The 19,698-nt window shown below is 42.0% G+C and overlaps 1 long non-coding RNA gene and 1 pseudogene across 1 annotated transcript in view; both read left to right on the plus strand.

The window, feature by feature from the left end:
- Positions 1–16,373, plus strand: part of LOC121480923 — a 37,411-nt gene extending 21,038 nt beyond the window's left edge. The window contains exon 3 of the long non-coding RNA XR_005985148.1: positions 15,883–16,373. This is a non-coding gene — a long non-coding RNA (uncharacterized LOC121480923). The remainder of the gene's footprint in view (positions 1–15,882) is intronic.
- Positions 188–2,602, plus strand: LOC121480922 (annotated as a pseudogene).
- Positions 16,374–19,698: the final 3,325 nt, after the last annotated feature.

Raw genomic sequence — 19,698 nt, forward strand, 5'->3', positions numbered from 1 at the left:
TTAATGTCTTTTGTATTAGGATCCCCAATAACCACACATGGCAGGTGCTCCATAAATGTATACTCTAATGAGCTGAATGTGCTTATGATTTATTAATACTTAAAACTAGAAGAATTTAATTTAAAGAAATAACTAAGAAAATGAACAAAGGGTTGGGTATAAAAATATCCACTGTAGAGCCCTGGGTACTGCACGCTTGCACGAGGTGAGAGCCACATGGAGGGTTCAGCTCCCCCCTCACCATCCTCCTCAACTGCAGCCTCAGCCTCTGCTCCAGAGACGGAGGAGCAGCTGGACCAAGGGCAGATGAGAAAAGCGGTGGAAGCTCTGTTTGCAAACCCCAGGTCCAGGAAGAATGCGAATGGCTTGCTTTTGAATGAGAATGAAAATTTATTTTTAATGGTGATATTATGGAAGATTCCAAGTAAAGAACTGAGGGTCAGACAGGCCTTGCCTCGTGGTGTTCAATCAGATTTAACAGATATTTGTTTACTTACCCAGGATGAACCTAATTTAACCATCCTGAAAAGAGAGGATGGTTTTACAAGAAGCTTTTGAACAAGCATGGAATTAAAACCCTTTCTCAGATTACCCCCCTCTGAACTCTAAAAAAAGGAGTATAAAGCCTATGAAGCCAAGCTCTGCCTCTTGGGAAGTTCTGATTTCTTCCTTACTGATGCGACAATCGGGTAGCTCTTACCATTGCACCTCGGGAGACATTTCTACCACAGAGAGAAAGTTCCAGTACCTGTGAACCTTCTGGCCAAGAATTTATCCAGGGAGATTAATGAGTGCATAGGTGGCACCGTGTTAAACATCTCTAGAAGTGGTTCTTGCAGTGCTATCCACGTTGGCCACACTGGGATGGAGGTGGAACACGTCATTCATAACCTCATGGCTGTTTCGAAGAGGCTTTCACAAAAGTTGCCAGAGAAGTGGGAGAGCGTGAAACTCTTGTATGTGGAGACGGCGAGGTCAGCTTCCCTGCCCATCTTTTCCTCATTTGTCAGCTGTCAGGATGAAGCCAAGGGAATGTGCACTCCTAGTCAGAAGAAAAAGGAAGCAAAGAAAAAACAAAAACAAAAAGAGCATTGTGAAAAACAAAAAAAGAAGAAGAAAAAGGCTTATGAAACAGGCTAGAAAGGCCGCATTGGCTCCGAAGGAAGAGGATGCAGACCACAAAACTAGTGATGCTGCTGCAAAGGACCCTGCCCCCCAGAAGGAGAAGGTGCAAGCTTGTGAGAAGCAAGAGGCCGGTAGAGGAAAAACCCAGCAGAAGGTGCAAGATGAGTCCGAAGACGAGATCCCACTCATGGTACCAATAGGGGCTCCAGCGAAAGAAAATGTAGAGATGCAAAACCACGCTGCAGGAAAGAAGTCTCAAAGAAAGAGCCCTGGTCCCAACAGACCCCGTGGGAAAAAGAGAAAGGCCTTTCTGGGTTTGGAGACCCCGAAGGCTGCAGAGCCCAAGACTCCAGGTAACAGCCTGGAGAAGAAGCCAAGAATCAAAGAAGAGGCAGAGAAAGAAAGAAACTCTTCACTGGGGAAAAAAGACCCAAGACAGAAGACCAAAAAGCCAGGGGCCAGGTTCTTTACTACTGCTAATAAATCTGCGAAGGAAGCTCCCCACACCCCCAAACAGTGGCCCCAAAAGCACAAAGTACCCCAGTCAACCTAAAAATCAAGAGACTCAAGCAGAAGGCAACCTCTGAACTCCCCCAAGAGCTTTTTGAAAATGCCAGCATCCCAAGCCCCTACTCCTTGCAGCCTTCTCCAGGCCTGAGGCCCAGACTTAAATATTTTTTAGAACCTTCGCAGGTAATTCTGACGAATGTTTGTGGGCAAGAGCACCAGTAGTTGTGAAGTAAATCCATTTTCTAAGTTGCCCTTCTGTGTATTTGCTAACACGACAGGGGAAATACAGTGCTTGTCTCTGCTTCTCTGAGGCTGGCCATCTCCTTACTAAAGTACCATTTACTGCCCAGCAAACTGCGGGCCTTCCCGATACTGTTGCTTTGACTTGAACCCCTAACATGTGGTCCTTACCCCGTCTGCTTTCCACCGACTGTTCACTGAGGCTCCGTTACCCTGGTTTGTGCAAACCCTCCCAGTGCTTTTCCGCAGGCCTAGAGTGGGCTCACTGTGGAACTTACGAGAAACCCTTGGTGGGTTTTGGAAAGGGCCCTTGAGATCAAAATAATTGGTTTCGGTGGTAGTCGGCCAAGTCTGTGGGTCACTGAGTTAGCGTGTATTCGGTGAGGTTAGTCAACGGGGAGCCGTTGGTAGAGGCACCGGGTTGAATCCAGACCCCTCAGCTTGCGTGGATTTACCCCCATGTACACTCGGAACACTTTGGATGACCATCAGATATATTCTGGAGCAGGAAAGGACTCTTGAGGTGCTCAGCCTCTCCCTGGGTTTGAATTGAGGTCCATGTCCCTGGCAGTAAGTGTCAGAGGCACTGTCCTACAGCACAGGCCCAGTGAAGCCTGCTTTCCATCACGTGGTCCAGAAACAAGTCAAGCTTCAGGTGGTTCTCCAGCAAGTCAGAGGAGTGAGAGCTTTTGGGTTTTAGTACCCACAAATTAGATGGTGACATCAACTCCTTAAGTCACAAAAGCTTCTAAAATACAAAATTGGGACGCCTGGGTGGCTCAGTGGTTGAGCATCTTTCTTCGGCTTAGGGTGTGATCCCAGGATCCGGGATTGAGTCCCGCATCGGGCTCCTTGCAGGGAGCCTGCTTCTCCCTCTGCCTGTGTCTCTGCCTCTCTCTGTGTGTCTTGCATGAATAAATAAATAAATATTTAAAAAAACAAAAATAAATAAAATAAAAATATCCAGTGTAGTTTATTTAACATAGTAAAAAAAAAGGGGGGGGGCACCTGGGTGGCACAGTTGGTTAAGCAACCGACTCTTGGTTTTGGCTCAGGTCATGATCTTGGGTCATGGGATTGAGCCCCATGGGACTCCCTGCTCAGTACAGAGTCTGCTTGGGACACTCTTTCCCTCTCCCTCTCTCCCTCCCCACTGTGCATGCGCACCTGCACACACTGTCTCTCAAATCTTTAAAAAATAAAATAGTAAAAACGAAATAAATAGTAAAAATATTGGAACCAACATATATGTCAATTGTAAGTTGATTAGATCATTTGCACCATATACTAGTATAATATACTGCCGTGACAAATGATATTGTGAAAAACATTTCATGACATCATTGTTCGGAGTACTTTATTTTAAAAATCAGGTATCCCTAGTATAATCGCATTCTCATTGTGATATATGTGTCAAAGTTTTTATGTTTATAATTCATATTGTTGTTGTTACCACAAGAGGTGTGATGGACACCCTGACCTCACCATCTGAATTTGGTTCAGGGGATCCCTGGGTGGCGCAGCGGTTCGGCGCCTGCCTTTGGCCCAGGGCGCGATCCTGGAGACCCGGGATCGAATCCCACATCGGGCTCCCGGTGCATGGAGCCTGCTTCTCCCTCCGCCTGTGTCTCTGCCTCTCTCTCTCTCTGTGACTATCATAAATAAATAAAAAAAAAAATTTGAATTTGGTTCAGATTGATTTTGATGCCACACACACACACACCCCAGCAGCATATGAAAAAGTTTATCACTCACATATTGAGTCTTTCTGGATGAGAAGGGAGGGTTCTCAATCAGGCCCAAAAATGGCTTGAGAGAGTGAGGAAAGGAGACTGGCTTGGATTTTATTGCAATTAAGGGGCAGGTCTGGGGTGAGGGTTTCCACATGTGGACTGGAGCTTATGTTTTGAACTTCTTCCTGGAGCTAAAGAAGGGAGAAAAAGATCTTTCTTATCAGCTTGTCCAAATGCAGGGGAGAACGGTCTTTCTCTCTCTTTTTTTAAGACGTATTTATTTATGAGAAAGAGAGAGAAAGAAGGAGCAGGGGGAGGAGCAGAGGGAGAGAATCTCCTGTGGACTCCCCACCTCACAACTCAAGTAGTAAAGAATAAGGATAAATACTGGAAACCTCTTGAATACCGTCGTATTCAAGATACAACTTGCTCAAAATAGTAGCAAAACCAAGATTACACAGGATACTTCCTGACTGGGAGGAAGAGGAAAATACAGTAACAGCGCTAGTTGTAAGAGAGAAACTGATTTGGAAAGGAAGGGAAGCCAGAGTCTGCTGGGGGAAGCTGCTTTGGGGCTTACCCCAGAGAGGACATGGATTTGAGGATCAGCCTGAAGGGATCTGGATTTGGAAGTAGCCATTTATGGTAGAGAGCAGACTCAGACTTGACACTACAGACTACAACGTCATTAGGGCAAAGTTGTGCACCTGGTTTGGTCTGAACAGGTGAATGGGGGGATCCAAGAAGCGTTAAGTATGGACTTTCCTTTTTGTCTACACAACACAATTACCATCATTCTCTCCATATGCAGGGAAAGAGGCTCCACAACCCTCGTGAAGCCTGATTTGACTTGAGAATATATTACAACCAAGTTCCTAAGAAATTAAATAGAGTTACACAAAGAGTTGGAAATTTGACCAGGAAAAGATTAATCCACCCAATTTTAGGGGGAAAAATGACTCTATAGAAAAAATAACATAGGCAAAATAGTCCCCAAACATGCAGAAGGGTCCTCAAACTGTAAAGACTTTTCTGATTATGGATTCCAAAGTACTGAATATAAACCCTGGAGGTTTTAGTTATAAAGGTGTAGAAGTTATTACACCAACCACTATCAGCTGATAAATCCACTTCATATTTCATCACTAAATAATTACAACTACAACAAAGCATTCCACCCTTTCTTTAATGGAACATCACAGTTCTATGAAATGGAATTTAAAATTCATCATGTGCCTTTTGGTACAATAGACCTTATGAAATCTCAAATAGGAAAACAATTTATTTATTTCAACTTGCTTTTAATATTTTAAAGTTAATAAATTGGCACCTGAAAATACATTCTGCAGTGGCCAGAGAAAATTAACCATGTGTTTAAGTAAAACAAAGGTGATAAACACAACGTCCCATCAGAACTATGTCAGCTCCAAGATACAGGGTCTTGCTCTTTGGGAAACAGGACGTGATTGTTAGTGTTTTTAATCCAGGTCAGATTGAAGCTCTTGATTAAACCCAAATAACTGCCAATGTATCATTTTGTTCAACGATTCAAATATCTCTCAAGTAATGCCAGACATAAAATAATGTGGGTAAGGGGCACCCGGGTGGCTCAGTCAGTTAAGCGTCTGCCTTTGGCTCAGGTCATGATCTCAGGATCTAGCCCTGCATCTGGCTCCCTGCTCCATGGAGCCTACTTCTCCTTCTCCCTCTGCTCCTCCCCACAAGCCCTAGTGCTCCATCTCTCCTGCTCTCTCTCTTCTCAATTAAACCAATCAATCTTAAAAAAAAAAAATACATCCCTTACTCTTTTTTTTTTTTAAATCATTTTCCTATAAGTCTGTTTATCAAGTATTTGGTCAGCATCACCCTCATTCTAGAACGCTCATTTATCTGGGCACACAATTCTAGAATGACACTCATTTATCTCATGGATGCCATCTCAGTCTTCTGCTATCCAATTTTACTTCTGAGAGGTTCTCGGTCTAATTGTTGACCTTTGTGTATCGTCTTTTCCCTTACATGCTCTTATGATCTCAGTTTGGGGTTTTTAGACAGTTGCACTGTGATGATATATCTGGTATGGATTTCTTTTTGTTTAATCTGAGAGTGATCGAGTCTCCTTGATTCTGTGGATATATATGTTTCATCAACCTTGAAAAATGCTCTTTGGACTTTACTTCTCCCCCATTCTTTATATCCCCTTCTTTTGGAGCTCTTACATTAATAGAATGTTAGACCTTATAATTCTATCCACATATTTCTAACTTCTCTCTGACTTTCCATCCCTTTTCCCTGGGCTACCTTCTAGATGATTTTCTTAGATCCATTTTCCCATTCTTTAATCTTCCCATTAATTGTATCTAATCTGCTGTTTAATCGATCCACTGAGTTGTTTACTTCAATGATTATATGCTTCATTAATAGTTCATTTGATTTTTATTCAAATTCTTTTAGACCTCTGAATGTTTCTTGTTCTTTACTCAGATTTTTATCCCATCTTTAACATGTTTATTCCCTTCTGCATCAAATCATTCCAATTTATGATTTCCACAGACATTTATATATGTTTTTAAATTTGGGGCTCCTTTTAGGTTTGAGGCTTTATCTGTGGAGTAGTCTCTTTTAAGGAAACATCTGGATTTGCATTTGCTTCTGCCAGACGTCCTGATGATACTAGCAACCATCAACTTCTATAAATAAGTTACCTAGGGATCCCTGGGTGGCGCAGCGGTTTGGCGTCTGCCTTTGGCCCAGGGCGCGATCCTGGAGACCTGGGATCGAATCCCACATCGGGCTCCCGGTGCATGGAGCCTGCTTCTCCCTCCGCCTGTGTCTCTGCCTCTCTCTCTCTGTGACTATCATAAATAAATAAAAGTTTAAAAAAAAATGTATAAAAAAAAAAATAAGTTACCTAATAAATTACTTGGACTGCAGCTTTCCCAAATCATAGAAGTTGTATACATTTGAACACTAACCTATGTGAAGGCAGGTCTATGATCACGGATTCTCAGGGGAAATACTGTTCCTCCACCATGAACCCCAGGCTGAGCCAGGTTTCCTCGTGATTTCTTCCTTCCTTAAAAAAAAATTTAATTCCACTTATTTCAGGTGCCATTTTCTTTATCAGCTCATCACTGTTGTTCTGAAGTAGCTCCTATATGTAAAATAAAGTTAACCACTGCTCTCAGAAACACCTGCTGGTCTGCTCTCAGCTCAATCATAATCCTGCCTTCTTGCATTTCCACAGCCTCTCTTAATGTCATATCTCCATGATCCACCCACCATCTTTCATTATTTTTTTTTAATTTTTATTTATTTATGATAGTCGCACAGAGAGAGAGAGGCAGAGACACAGGCAGAGGGAGAAGCAGGCTCCATGCACCAGGAGCCCTACACGGGATTCCATCCCGAGTCTCCAGGATCACGCCCTGGGCCAAAGGCAGGCGCTAAACCGCTGCGCCACCCAGGGATCCCTCTTTCATTATTTTTAAAAAGATTTTTATTTATTTATTCATGAGAGACACACAGAGAGAGAAGCAGAGATAGGGAGAAGCAGGCTCCATGCAGAGATGTGGGACTTGATCCTGGGACTCTGGAATCATGCCCTAAGCTGAAGGCAGACACTCAACTGCTGAGCTACCCAGATGTCCACCCATCTTTCATCAGACTCAACATGTACTGTGCACTAATGAGGTACAAGGATGCTATGACCAGGAGCCAGGGACACAGGTAGAGGGAGCGTGTCTGGTCATGTCAGCTAGCTGGGAACCCAGTGCACCAGGACTGAACTAAGTGAGTTCATGAATTCAGAGGAAGTGTAAAAGGAAGAAATTCCACTAGACTGTAACATCTGTGGTTGCACAGAAAGAGAAAGAGATAGGGCATTTCTGTTAGTTTAAAAATGAGTGGCATTGAAAATCAATTACAGGCTTTCTACAAAACAAGTGTTTGTTACTACAAAATCTACCATTGGCTTTTTGGTTTAACTCACTTCTGCTAGTTGCTTTGATCAGGATCCACTGATTGCAAGCTTTCTCTGGACAGGCCCTGTAACAGACAGACCTGAGGCCTTCACAGATAAAATGTGTAATTCCCAGCTCACAAGGAACTCATGGTGCAGGGAGAGACAGACAGAGGGATCACAGTGCATCTCCCTTTCAGCTACATCATCAGTTCCTCCAGGGCCAGCTCAGATGTTTACCCACCTGTGTGTCCCCAGCCTACAGCACACATCTGTCCCTTGAAGAGCTCAATAAAGCAACTGAAGTATGATATACATGGGAACTTCAAACCTCTTACAACCAATGATCTTTAATCCCCAAAGGTTAAAGTTGGATTCCTTTTTCTGTCCTGCTATTGGTTTAGATATACCAAGGGGACACCACTCTAGCAGCTATGGTTGTCAGAGTTCTGCTTCCATTACTGTGGGCCCCAGAGATTAAAAACTATGGTGGTTCTTGAGAAAGTCCTTTTGATACTCCTAAGCGTTTCTGCTGTTACTGGGCACTTGGAAGAAAGGCAAATGATCAACACTTTGAAGTCGTATGTGTCCAACTACATGTCCAATTACAGGATGGAAGGGAGAAAGGGAGGGAGGGATGAATCAAGAACATAAAAGATCTTACCAAAGGTACACAATTCATGCTTTTAATGGTTTCTGGAAATTTTCTTCCCACTCTCTGTATCTGTGATAGCAGAACCTTACAGAGTCTCCTTCTATAAATATTTTGCAAAAAAATATTTCAAACTTTTATTCATGAAGAGCTTACTTTTTATTGGATATGTTAAAATAATAAAAACATGTAATATATAAGTAGAATCTTATTTCACTATTGAAATAAAGAAGTTAATTTGCGTTGAAAAAGGTGTTCTGTATCAGGTTCTTCTCATACGTGTTTTTTTGAGTTGTCCAAACAACCCTGTAAAAGCAAGTATTGTAACCCCCATTTTATAGGTGAGGAACTTGAACCAAGGAAAGGCTGAGTGAAGCCTCATAGTGAAATGTGTGGGCTTCTGACCCTGGACAAACAAACCACTTGAATTAGGACATAAATAGTATCTATCTCCTAGGATTGTTGTAAATACATACATTCTTCTTGTTCCTGCAAAGTGATTTACCCAATTTGAAAGGTTCTCAAGCAATTTATCTCCAGTAAAGAATCATGCTTCCTTTCAAGTCCAAATTAAGAATAAAAGTTACCAGAATATTTTCCCAAAAGACAGGAGTTTGGTTTTGTTTTTCCTCCCCACATGATCATGAAGTTTTGTGTCCAGGGACTCCCGATGCAGGCATGTATTCCCCCACCTAAGCACCAAAGCACTGGAGAGAACCTGGTTAGGGCGATGTCTATGCCCTCTGGAAAAAAAGGAGGTCAGGCTGGAGTTGTGGGAAATAGGACAAAGGACCTGGAACAACCATGGTGTGAAGTACCATGGCATCAGCTGAAGCTTCTTAGATATGGTTTTTCATCTAAAAGAGCATGTGGTCAGCTCGCAGAGGCTCTAAAGTGCCGAGCACGCTTTCTGGTACCTCTAAAGCCTGTCTATGGTGCACAGCGGTGCCAGAGCCAAAAAACCACTTCACCAATGTGAAATCTGGCATTGCATTATGGCATATGTAATATGAGACATATATCTAACACATAAGAACAGGTTATAAATTATGACAAGTGTGTTTTGCATTGTCATCAGTTACCACTATTCCAACAGGGAGCAGACAGGGCTTAGCCCCAAAAGGCCAAACTCTGATATTCCCAGGCAGAGATGTGCTCCTCCAGATATTACTGTTTCCATATTTTCTCTCTTTAAACAAATCAAATGAATTAAAATACCCTGTGGGTATTTTCCTTTCCACAAGAGAAAACCAGGTCGACAGTGGAGTTCTCTTGGATGAGTTAGCCTGTTTGCCACCACCCTGGGATCACTAAAGCTGACATCTGCCCCAATGCTGATGTTACCCAATTATGAAATATATCAACAGATCATTACAGCAGCAAATTCACTCATGGCCATCACTTTTTTTGGTAGTGTAAATAAGAACCTCCTCTTTAGAAGAAAGATACAGACGAATAAAAATGCACTGTGTTGGTTATTTGTTCATAAAATAAAGTTAACCATTGCTCTCAAAGGTTATCCCCTGAAAGGTTATCCCCACAGCAGTCGTCACCAGTCATAACCTTGGACCTGGGCAGACAGTCCACTTAGCAGACCCACATGAGGGATGCCAGCAGCTAGGGACATCAAGCTAATTAGCAGATCTGTTCTGTTTACACTTACACAGTCAATTGATTTTCCTGTGTGTTCCTGACAGCCAGTTTCAGTAGGAGAACCATCCAGGGACCTGCAAAAGTGTCTGCATTTCAAAAGTAGGATTGTACATCCTTCCCATTTCACGGGGAGCCAAACTCAGATGGTATTAAGGAAACAGCGCCAATGAAAAGCATGATGCTTGCCTGAAACATGTAGCTTTTCAGACTTAAGGGTTCATGAAAGGATTTATTCACTTCACTTTCCTTCCTGTTGTGACACAGAATATATCACCTGCAGCAGAATCCATCAGCTGGAACCAAAAGGAGGGTAAGAGTAGAAAGGCAGGTAATGACTTGTACTAAATAACTTCATGTTTGTAAGAAGCATAATTTCAACGTAGACCTCCATGTCCAAAGAAGGGTCCAAAGTCCTTTTAAACACTGCCTTGATTCATGAATCAATAGATCCTTAATACCACACACATAAAGTCATTTATAAACATCAATAGGTAACCAGTCCAGGCAGCTGACAAAGCAGATTCATTCTGTAACACAGCTCAGAAAGGGATTTCTAGTGCTTAGTCCTAAGAGTCAGAGCAAAATCTAATTACGATATTCCTTGGGGAATCTGATAAAACTATGGATCCCCTCTTTAGAGGGAAAAACAGTTTTTGCTTATAATTTTGGAGGCATCTCAGATTCCCTAAAACCCACCCTTGGTCACCAGATTAAGAAATCTTGCCCTAATCCAACCACCTCATTTGCAGAAGGAGTAATTAGGGTACACAGAGGCTCAATGACTTGTCCAGGGTCACACACCTTGTTAATGACAGAGGCAGGATGAAGACCCTGCAGAATCTTCTCACTCCTTGTCTGCTTTCGTCTGTGGTGTCACACTCTACACGGATTTATGTGTGTGGTTAATGACAAGGGTCATCACATGGAATCTGCAAAGCTAAATGCCCTGCTAAACCACTCCTACTAAGCGGCCAAAGAATGATTATTAAGTGTATATAATTAAAATTTATACCCACTGGTCCTCTTTCTATCCAAGCACAACATTTTCTTCTGTTTTCACTCTCCACCTACTCAGGTACATCTGAACTCAGTCCCACTCTGCTCCCCAACTCCACCCACACTTTCTTAAAAGTCCTCCCTCCCTGGCTTCTGGTGACACTACACTGTCCAGGTCCTTCCCTTTCCCTTCCCCTCATCTCTTGTCCTTTGTCTCCACTACCTCTCTTCTCTCCTTTTTTCCTAACTTAACCCAATTCTCTTTCATACCCATTCCCATCACTTCAGTACAGAAATCCTTTACAGTCATAGCTTCACCTGTTACTTCTTCTTTTTTTTTTTTTTTTTAATGCTTTTATTTATTTCAGAGAGCGAGAGAGAGCATGAGCAGTGGGGAGGGACAGAGGGAGAAGCAACCCCCTCCCTCTGCTGAGTAGGGTGCCCCAATGTGGGGCTGGATCTTAACTGAATGCAGCCACTTAACTGACTGAGCCACCCAGGCGCCCCTCAATTGTTACTTTATTGAAGGAAACCTTTCCAAACCTTTCTCTTTCCACCCTCTCATCTAAGAAGCACCAGTGTCTTGCACCTCACTTGTCTGTCCTGTGACGTCTGGCTCTATGTCCGCCACACAGCAAGAGCAAGAGTCCAAACTTTTGTGCAGTAATTGACATTTCATGATTCCAAGTAAAAGATAATGTACAAATACCATACTCACCACCAATACCCAGGGTTCCTAAGAAGTTTGGGTAAATCTGACACCTTGCTTTTTTTTGCTTTACTTTCTCTGGGTAACTGATTTTTTAAAAGGGGATACAGCTCCTCCTACTGGATAATAATCATATTTAAAATACCGACTTTCTGGGGCGCCTGGGTGGTTCAGTGAGTGAAGTGTCTGACTCTTGATCTCAGTTCAGGTCTTGATCTCAGGGTCATGAGGTCAAGCCCGAGTTGGGCTCCACACTGGGTGTGGAGCCTACTTAAAAAGAAGTGCAGACTCCTAACTCTTAACGCATTCTGAAATGCATCAACAATAAAATTAAAGTGTACATAATAACTATGTACAGACTATTAATCATTCAAAGCTCTTCAGCTTAAAGATCTTAAACAGCACTTCTAAGGGACTTATCCTTTTTCATCGGAGATACATTTTTAATAATTAAGAGATATTCAGTAATGTCACCTTAGGTCACATCAGTATTCAACTGCAAAAGGAAAAAGGATATTCGGTAATGTCACTTCAAATTATCTCAGTATCCAACTGCAAAAGGCCTTCTTGGTTAGCCCAATAAATCACATCACTATGAAAATGAGGCCAGCATCTTGCGTGGGTTCAGGTATGGTCAGCAGCTTTTATGGTTCCACAGCTATAAATTTCATCCTGAATCTAGGAAAGTATTCTTTTTTTTTTTTTTTCTCATTGAGAGACACACAGAGAGAGACAGAGACACAGAAAGAGGGAGAAGCAGACTCCCTGAGGGGAGCCTAATTCGGGACTCAATCCCAGTACCCCGGGGATCAGGACCTGAGTGGAGGCAGATGCTCAACTGCTAAGCCACCCACGCACCCTCCAGAAAGGTATTCTAATAAGATTTGTCCTGTGCCACAGAACATCCAGGGTGAGGAGAACAAACAATCAGAACAATTTTAACTCTCTGACTGGAAATCAACCCAAATATGCTGGTGTGTTTACAGTGGCTATATTTTAAAATAGTCTTTCATCTAATGACAACTGCCTTCTCTCCTCAGAACCATATCAAAGTGGCTAATGAAGCCCTTTTAAACGTTGAGTTATTTAATTATTTAGTTTTAGTGACCATATCAAACAGATAGTTATATAGAGATACAGGTGTAGATATAGATATGTATATCTATATATTATCTCATTCTTAAAATTTGACATGCCATGGAATGTAGGAAGTTAAGATGATTTAATGAGGTTTTTCAAATTACTTTTTTAGTGAATGTCCTTTATATATGAAGCCATGGCACCTGCATAAAATCAGGAACATAGCCCAAGTCCTAAAAATATAAAAATAAACATGTGATCCACTCTAAAGTACATTTAGTAAACTCAAAGGTAATAAATAATGCAGACTAATCAATCTTTTAGTTACTTGCAAAGTTATATTAAATATTAATAGCAACATTTATGTTGTCTGAAAAGAACTAATCCCATGTGATTTTGAAAATATAATCAATTAATGGAAAGGTCTACCATAAGGTTCCAAAGAAACTGAACTTTCATTATCCCCAAAGTGATAAATGAAGGATCAAACAAAACTTATCACTTATCTTTAGGATCTCTTAGCAGTTTTAAATATAAAGTTCCTAAAATTCCCGACACTATCCATGCCTAGCATTCATCACAAAAACCCTACTAATTCTCAAGGGAAGCCAATGGTGTCTCCTTCACTTGAGAGATTGTAGAAACAGATGCGGGAAACCAAAAGGGTAGACTGGAGTAAAAGTTATCATAGGTGATGAAGTTATTCCAAAGAACCTCATTTGCAGTCAAGCTATAGTTTAAAGCCAAATTAGATAATTAGTTGTGTTCGTATGTTTTTTTTTAAATTAATTCTAGCAAGTAAAAGCAGCTATTTACATAAACTAAATACCACAAAGTAGATGACATAGCTATAATAAGACTTTCACATATCCTCTAATAAGCTAAATAATTTGAATGGTTTTCTTGTCTAGATGGGATTTTTGTTGGGATATAGTCCATGCTTCAGGCCAATTTCTAGGCCTTAAATATTAAAATAAAAAAATCTAACCCACTGGAACTAACAAACATTTCAAAGTCAGGACTAAGATATTTATCATATGGTATATGTGACGGCATAATGTTAACAAAGCTTTCCATAAGTATAATTTTCGTGCTGCATAAGATTTTGTTGCTTGGATCTCTCATCACTCATTTAACCATTTCATTATTGTTGGGCATTTAGGCCTTCAGATTTTTGTGTATATTGTAAATGAGGCTACACTATCCATCTATGTGAACAAAGCTCTTGCAGAGTTAGCCGTATTTCCTTAAGGTATTTCTGCCTTAAGTGATAGTAACTAACCAAGTGACTTACATTTTTTTCAAACAATAAGGAGACCTACTACTATAAAGGTTTATAATAAGTTACTTATATAAACATTGTCTTGTGTAATTATTCTTTAAAGTATGGTTACACGGTTATTAAAATGACTATAGATGATTTTACTTTTGCAGCAGTTACTAGGTACATAGTTATCTCTGGGAGATAAGCAAAGACCAAATAATCCGGCTTCTCTCCACATAGTAGCTGAGGAACTAGAAGTAAAGCACAAAGTGCAATTTACTTTTTAAAAAATAAATTTAACAATAATTTAATCAAATTTGAAAACCGCATGAGTAAAATCTTATTTCATTTACATTATCCAAATACAGAATCTGCGGATACATACTTATGCATTTTGGGAGTATGTCCCTGGAAACGCTTTCTACCTTACTGAGCTTTTTTTTGCCATTGTACTTTACATGCAAGCACTGCCATATTGGGGTGATAATCCACACACTCCATCATGCTAATTGAAGGAAAAGTAAATTATTATAGGGTAAAAGAAAAGACCAGAAAATGGAAAAATATCTATAGCTGCGGTAGATGTTCTCATTTCCCAGTGCTTTCCAGAAGTTATTTCCTTCAAATGGGAAGGATTCCTTGCAAAAGAAGTTATATATTGCCAGTTCATCAGGTGTCACACCCTCTTTGCTCTTCTGAGCTCATAATCAATGTAGGCAAAAACCAACTCTGTCCCTCACAGCTTTTGGTGTGATGTAAATATGAGAAGCTGATGGGGAAGTCTGCTCTTACCGAGCCTCTAGTTTCCCTCCTTCTTTCATTCGAAAATAATTTATTGCCTTCAAGCTACTTCCTTTTTAAAAACCCCATTCCAAGACAATTCCCAAAGTACAAAACAAGAGATGTGAAAGTCTAAAGAAAAATCCTACCATAAAATATTTTGTCCTCCTAGGCAGTGGTATGTTTAAAACTATGGGCTTTTATCTTAATGCAGTGTCCCTAGTCTCCAGCACTCTACCTACTGGGCACTTAGCAAAAGTTGGTTGAATTAATGTTGAATGAATAAGAAACACATTTCAAAACAGTTCTTCTAAAGGCTTCTTCACACCACATCCCTCATTTTTCCTACACAACAATGATGGAGGCCTCTAATTTCTTATTAACTGACATAGAATCCTTTACTCTGTCATGTTGAAATTCCTACAACCTGCTGTAAAGATTCTATGTAAAAGCTCTTCACAGGCGCAACTTTTTCCACTAGGTCAGAGATCTTGGTACAGCAAAGCCTTATGTAAATACATAAAATGAATAGAGTAATTAAGAATTACTTCTTGATTACTGAAATATTCATTTATACTTTCTCCCTCTGTATAATGCAAGAGAGATGGATGGGTTTTATAACCATAAAAGAGTGAACTCAGACATGATGTAATATATGTATGGAAAGCCCATTAAAATAAAAGATTGATGAAGGATAAATGGTCCTATAATTAATTCTATGTGATTTCTCCAGGACAGCTGAGCTCAGAAAAGTCACTAGCAACTGCTTTGAGATGAGTAGCAGTACCATCTGTTGAAACATTGGGTGTCAGACTGTAATTGAGCCATTCTATAGACCACACACAGAACAGAATCTTTTCATCAGTGATTTCAGAGAAGGAAGAAAAATCTCACTTTGTGATTTCATGTCAAGATGTTTACTAAAAGTGTGAAATTCAAACAGGGCACAAGTGGTTGTATTTGTGATCGTGGGAATATTGTGGTAAGGAAGACAAGAACAAATGGATGCTACAAAAATCAGACAAAGCCTGCTTTGTGGCTGATGGATAACTCAAATGACCACCGTAAGCTTCAGGGACAATGCAAAATCCAAGACGGAGATGTAAACTGCATTGCAAATTAGCGTCATGTATTTTTAAATGTTTCCTTGTTCAGATTCTTTTTTTTTTCCTTGTTCAGATTCTTAAATCGTATCTGCAAGTTTTCAATAGTCCAAGAATGGAGAGGTGCATGAAATCTGCTTTCTTGGGAAAAGTCACCTGAACAAGTGTAAGACATAGTGGAAATTTTCCAGAAGGAGCAGAACTGGCTGCCAGTGTGCCTCCCCTTCAGCGATGTGAACTGCAAGCAGCCCAGAGCCCAAAGAGAAGACGCAAGGATGCAGAAGCATCAGAGGCCGAGCTAGATGACCCCATCCCAAAGGCTGTCAGGTGTGCTCACTCAAGTCACCTTCTGTGAGATCAGACTTTGAGTCAACTTTGCCTCCTCAAACTGGGAACCTGGAGGTTACCGAAGAATTCAATGAATGAACTTGATTGTACACAACCAACATTTTTTTAAAAAGGAAATAGAGGGCAGCCCGGGTGGTTCAGCGGTTTGGCGCCGCCTTCGACCCAGGGCGTGATCCTGGAGACCTGGGATCAAGTCCCACATCCGGCTCCTTGCGTGGAGCCTGCTTCTCCCTCTTCCTGTGTCTCTGCCTCCCTCTCTCTCTGTGTCTCTCATGAATAAATAAATAAATAATTTTTTAAAAAAGTAAATAGAGATGAGAAGATGGAAATAATCATCTTACATTATTTCTCTATATTTACAAAAAAAAAAAAAGAAAGAAAAAAGGTTCTCATTCCCTGTAAAGAGTCATGGGTTTTAAACAAAGGTAAACAACATGTTGAATGTAGTGTAAGTCTAGAGATAAATAAAGATCAATAGAAATTATTTGGGGTTCAGGAAGTAGGTAGTACTCTGTTTTACATTTCCAAGGCCCAGCCCTGTGCTTAAGAAATATTTATTGATGAGTAATGTTTAACTAAAATAATGCAAACCATGTTGATATTCTAGAATTTCTGATGGAACACATAGACTAACAGGTATTCCTGCAGAATAAACCTATGTACAATTGATAAATAACTGATATATATGAGAGGCACTGTGCCAGGCAAAGACGAATAAAATCGGTCCTGCGGGTGCTACAAGGCCTTTATACTTCACATTTATTGGCCACGGCCAACTTCAATGAAGAAGCCTTTTTTTACCAATGTAATGTTCCATGGTCAAACACTCTGTTCTCTTCTCCAGGTTTAGGACAACTCTACCCTTGTTGGGACCTCACATGTTGGGATCATCTTCTCATCCCACTTGATGCACTCAGCTTACATACTCAGGAACCCAACCGTGGGGGTGGGGATGGGGTTTCTGGGGATGGGGTTGTCAGGAGGATGTGCTGCCATATTGGTGGGGGTGTGGATCTAGGAAAAGCTTAGGAGGCTACGTGGGTTCTTTAAGTATTCTGAGCCTGCATGATTACTGAGGAGAGGGTTGGAAACCAGGGAAAGAGTCTAACACAGCCAAAGCAGGACTGCTTAGCACAACCAAAGCATGAGCTTCCAGGGAGATTCTGCGGCCTCCATTTATCTTCCAGTCCCGTAGTCTAGAATTCTTAAATCTCAACAACAAGAATACAGAAGTGGGCCTGGGACTCAGGATCTCCTCACCTCACAACTTTCTGTGCCCTAGAGGCCCCAAAGCTAACTCAGTCTCAAGAATACGGCCTACGCTTTGGAGTTTCAAGGAAAAACTAACAGTTCCAGATGAAAAAAATAATCGATATGCTAATGTGACCGACTTGCTAGTATCTTCTAACTGCAGTAGGAGTTGACTTACTTCTTGTCCTCAGTTTGCATCATATACACTTGTAAAACTGGCCTACACTATAACCCAAGGGACTGAGTGTCCTGAGGATAAGGGAATGTCATATTCCCCTTTGGATCCCTGAGTTGTCACTGTGTGCGGCACTAAAATAAACAGGACTCCTAGGGCAGGACCATGCTGAAGGCCCATGTTGTTTATAGGCCATCCGGTCTGTGGTGTTTTATTATAGTAGCCCAAAGGGACTAAGACCCATGCCAAGCGCTGTTCTAGGCACTGGAGACACAGCACAGTCAAGACTATCGAAATCTCTGCCTTCTTTGGAGTCTACATTCTAGAGAGGGGGTGGGAAGAAAAAAACCAAAAAAACAAAAAAACAAAAAAAGCCCAACAAAAATATCTGTCAGCTGGCAAGTGCTGTAGAGAAAGGTAACGCAAGGTAAGGAGTTAGGAAGTAGCAGGAAGGAGAGGTCGAATGTGGCTGGTGGCTATTGAGTGGTCAAGGGTAGGTCTTTGATAAGACCCTATTTGAGTGAGCGGAGGCCTAAGCAAGTGAAGGAGGCAGCCCTTGGGTCGTCTGGGGAAGGAATGTCTCAGATGGAGAGATGAGTCAGTGCCAAGTCCCCAGACAGTGATGTGCTTGGTATAATGGAGAAGTAGCTGGAAGATCAGTGGGTCAGCAGTGCTAGTGAGCAAGTTGCGGGTGTGTGGGAGGGAGGGGGCGGACAGAGCAAGAAAGAGACAAAGCCAGAAAAGAATCTAAGACTAAGTCACACTTTCCCGCCACCATAGGACTTCGGATTTTATTTTGAGTGAGACAAAGAGTTTCCTTCCAACCCAGGACAAGACCGACTTGCAGGATTACTCTTGCAGCTGTGACCAACACACCGCAGAAGGGCAAGGCGACGATCAGGGAGACTAGGGAGGAGGCTCTTATTACAGACCAGTTAGAGGGAGGGCGGCTTAGACTAGAGTGAAGGTGGAGCACATGTTTGTCTGCAAGGGTTTGGGCCTGAGCACAGACAGGGCTGTCACTGACTGAGGTGGACAGGACCCGGGGAGCAGCAGGTTGGGGGGAGGGGCTGAGGATCAGGAGGTCAGCTCTAAACATGCTACTTCTGAGACGCCTTCCATACAAGATGTCAGGAAGGCAACAGGATACGGGAATACGGATCTCAGAGGAGGACAAGTCCATGTTGGCGGCATGAGTGTGGAGTCTACCAAGGTACTGGTGTTAAACGTCACGGATGAGGGTGTCTGAAGAGTAAGCGAGTCCAAGAGGAGGCCCGAGGCACTGCGAACCTTAACTCTTAGCGATGAAGAGGCACCAGCCAAGGAGACGGAGAAGGAGTGGGCAGGGAGGAAGAAGAACACTTCTAGAGACTTCAAGAGGCAAGTATTTCAAGGACAGAGTGATCCGTTTGGTCCAATACTGCTGATAGGTCAAGCAAGATGAGGGCCAAGCTTGACCACTGATTTTAGCCCTCACTGGCCAGTAGATGGAGGTTATCGGTTCCAGCTTCCCTGATGGAAGCTTCTAAGAGATGAAATAAGTTGAACAACCAAGGTCACACGGCCGGTTAGCAGTAGAGCTGGGCCCAGGCCCAAATTCTGGACACAGGCCTCGGGAGCTAGCCAAGCCTCCTGAATCCCAGAGCAGCCTCTTCACACCGTGATGTCAATCTTCCCTGGGAAACTGTGGTTCATGAGGAGGACTCTTAAAGGACAGCAAGACTGCAAGGCAAATAAATAAATACTGGGCGCCTGGATGGCTCAGTTAGGTAAGTGGCTGCCTTTGGCTCAGGTCATGATCCCAGGGTCCTGGGACTGAGTCCCCAGTCGGGCTCCCTGCCCCACAGGGAGCCTGCTTCTCCCTCTGCTCCTCCCCCCACTTGTTCTCTGTCTCTCTCAAATAAATACACATATTTTTAAAAGAAAAGAACATCAATAGTAGAACTTGGGGGCATAATGACAGACAACAGTTTGGTATTTCATGCCAGGGACAATGGCCTTCGAATCAAATGATACAGACACTGTCACCAGGGCGTGCCCAAGTGTCAAAACACATTCCGTTGCAGAAAAAAAAAAAAAGTTTACATTTCCTCAAAGTGAATTCTCTGTTCATTGTGT

Source organism: Vulpes lagopus, chromosome 23 (assembly GCF_018345385.1).
Source record: "Vulpes lagopus strain Blue_001 chromosome 23, ASM1834538v1, whole genome shotgun sequence".
NCBI classification, from domain to species: domain Eukaryota; kingdom Metazoa; phylum Chordata; class Mammalia; order Carnivora; family Canidae; genus Vulpes; species Vulpes lagopus.